The 3,326-nt window shown below is 42.4% G+C and overlaps 1 non-coding gene across 1 annotated transcript; it reads right to left on the reverse strand.

Annotated features, from left to right (window-relative positions):
* Positions 1–2,365: 2,365 nt before the first annotated feature.
* LOC128587032 (small nucleolar RNA SNORA2/SNORA34 family) lies at positions 2,366–2,502 on the reverse strand. The gene has a single exon (XR_008380464.1). It is a non-coding gene; the product is annotated as a small nucleolar RNA SNORA2/SNORA34 family (small nucleolar RNA).
* Between the last annotated feature and the right edge of the window lie 824 nt (positions 2,503–3,326).

Below are 3,326 nucleotides of genomic sequence, written 5' to 3' on the forward strand. Positions count from 1 at the left end.
GCACTCTGGGAGGACGAGGTGGGTGGATTACTTGAGTTCAGCAGTTTGAGACCAGCCTGAGCAATAGCAAGGCACTGTTTCTACTAAAACAGAAAAACTAGCCAGCCGTGGTGGTGGGTACCTGTAATCTCAGCTAGGGCCCAAGACTTTGAGGTTGCTGTGAGCCAGGCTGATGCCATGGCACTCTACCCAGGGCGACAGAGACTCTGTCTCAAAACAAGGAAGCAAACAAACAAAAAACAAAACGTTCCTGCCACGGAGTCCGAGCCCCATCAGATCAGGTGACCCTCCTCTTCAGCCTGCCCCACCCCTCTCCACTCTGCTCGCTCTGCTGCCTCCCTGCTAGGTTTCTCTGCTGTTTCGCACACCACCCAGAACCTCACCCTTGCTGTTACCTCTGCCCGGAACACCTGAACACTTCCCTCTATCCCAGTTTCTGTTCTCTCCTGAGACTCTCCCTGCCTGTTTCATTTAACATCCCCCACCCGCTCCCACATTCTGTTCTATTCCTTCATCCTGCTTTATGTTTTCCTATCACACCAGTCTCTGTCTGTATTATCAAAGATAACTGGTCTCCCTCAGTAGACTGTGAGTAAAAACAGAGACTTTCTGTGCTCGCTGCTTTCCCTTCAAGATACCGAACAGTGCCTGGCACGCGATGGGTAATCAGCAGATATCTGTAAATGAATGAACACATGCATAAAGCAAACAACTGTACATCTGTGTAACACACTGCCTGTGACATGCAATGGTTTGATGGTTTTTAAGCTTCATTTGATTTTGTGGCTAAATGATCTGACTCCTTTAACAAAATAAATCATTCTGCCAGAGAATTAAAACATTTGGGGTCAAACATGGCACTACCCCATGCTTCTGCTACAGAAGAGATTTCAGAGATTTAACCAACAGAGGAGCTAAATCTGAAAGAAATGAGAACAACAGGAGTTGAGAGCTAGAAGAGACTGCCCCCTGTATTCTCCTCCCCAAGAGCAAATATAAGCAGTTCTTCCCAACCTGGGTCCTGAGGGCCCACCTGCCTCAGGCTCACTCCCCAGTGCATTTTCCCCATACAGGTGCCTCTCCCAGAGGAACTCTCCTGCTGATTGCTGAGTAAAGAAAGTCTCCTCCATATCATTACAGCATTTTAGTAGCTACTACGTACTGATCATGACCTTGCACCACACATCTGACTCTCACTAGTTTAATCCCCACAGTAACACTGGGAGGGGTACTGTGAGCTGTCTCATTTAACAGATGAGGAAACCAAAGCACAGAGAGGCTCAATGGCTTGTCCAAGGTTACAAGGTTAACTGCTAAACATAAGACCAGTGGAGGAAACTGTCTCAAGAATTCTATAAAAGAGGATAAGTTAAATATAAACATTTGGAACGTCATCTCATCTCAGTTTAAGTGACAAAGTAGCCTATTTAACTTAGACTTTTTTTTTTACTTTTTTCACTATAAGTTATTGTGTGGTGTCTACCTAGTGAGTATATTTAACTAAGTTTTGTTCTGTTGTTTTCAGTGAGTAATTATCTTTATTTTAAAACTGATACAGACTATACCCTGTTTCTTAATTTTGTTACATTCAGACAGAATTTTAGGGGCTACATAGCATTGGCAGGACACCCACTAATGTCCCAGGGTTCCAATAAAAAGCAAAATATGTCACACTTGAAGAAGCTGAACCCCTCTGGTCCAGTTTCCTCATCTTTAAAACAAGGGGTTGGGACTAGATGGTTTGTCTCTATTTTATTCTGTGGTGCCTTATGATCCTACAAACAGGATAACGACAGTCATAAGAAATTCTTATTTAACCGTCACCAGGCACTGTGCTAAGTGTTTTATGTGCATTTCCTATTAAATCCTCATGGCATCACTGTGAAATGGGCACTATTACTATTCCACGGTACAGACGAGCAAACTTGAGGCTTTGAGAGGTTAAGAAGCATGCCAAAGGTCACACACACAGCAGGTGAGTAGCACTGCTGCAGCGCAAAGCCTGGCAGTTCACCCCAGATACCCTGCCCCAGACCACTGTGAAGGGGGAGGGTACTCTCTTACAGAACCACGAGAGCAGAGGTGCCCACGGAGCACTTTCTTTCATAGTGCAGAGGGAGAAACTAAAGCCACGAGAACTTGAGTGACTTCTCCAAAGTCATGTTGCCAGGCAGTGGTAGAGCCAACACAAACTCTCTGCTCGGCTATTTACTACGGCTGTTCCATCAAGTGGATTCTGGAGAATGGGCATTTCCTCTATCAACAAGCTTTTTAAAAAAAAAACTATAATATTTTATGGATATTTTGGAACCTCAATATTAAGACTACAAATAAATACTAGCCCACATCTATCACCAATGACTCATACTGTTTCTTTCTAATGAATTGACCATTACATTTCCAAAGCTCTGAAATGGACAACAGACCATAGAAAGATAATTCTTTAGGCTCCTGCTTGAAACCAACAGCTTCAGCAAACTGCTGGCCTTGATTCAGGGCCAATCAACAAGCTTTTGATTAGACTCTAGGCCTGGTTTACTCACCTTTTATCCAGGAACACATTAAAACCAGATTTTAGAAATTGTATGCCTCTCTCATGCATTGGATTTACATTTTCAATGTAAATTGAAATTGACCCTATGTGTTCCTTTTCAAAAAAGTAAAATTTTACTTGGAATTTGAATTCAGAATCCAACTTGGGTTTCACAAAAAGACGTATTTGGTTGTCAATGTGATGTTTCAGTTCTTCTCCACAGAGGAAACGCGGGTGTGCAGAAGGCTGAGGCTGCCCTGAACTTGAAGTGCCTGCGTCTTCTTCACATGCTGAGCCCCATACCAAGCAGTGTTCTGCCCCACGCCATCTTCAGACTTTGGAATTTAAGAGTGCCTTTTGATTAGGGCAGTGATTCTCAACTCCGGCTGCACATCTGAGGGACTTTTATAATAGTCATAATTTGAGGCTCATCTACCAGCGAATCACTGGAAGCTCAAAAACCATCGATGGGTGTTTGAGCGGGAACATGCCATGAGGAATAGTGTGTGTTAGAAACATTGGTCAGGTTGCTGTATCCATAACTGAGAGAGAGTTTTACAGAGAGGTTTTATATTTTTAAATACATATATATACCCACAAATACATAAATGTGTATAAATATAAATGTGTGTATATATGTATTTAAAAATATATAAATGTGTAAAATATATAAATGTGTGTGTGTATATATATATATATTTTTTTTTTTTTTTTTAAACCAGCCAGGTCTGCTGATACTTAAACTCCCAGGTTCAGGCTCATGCTAAATCAGGGGTTCCCTGGGTACCTTATT

This window comes from Nycticebus coucang, chromosome 5 (assembly GCF_027406575.1).
Source record: "Nycticebus coucang isolate mNycCou1 chromosome 5, mNycCou1.pri, whole genome shotgun sequence".
Classification (NCBI taxonomy): Eukaryota; Metazoa; Chordata; class Mammalia; order Primates; family Lorisidae; genus Nycticebus; species Nycticebus coucang.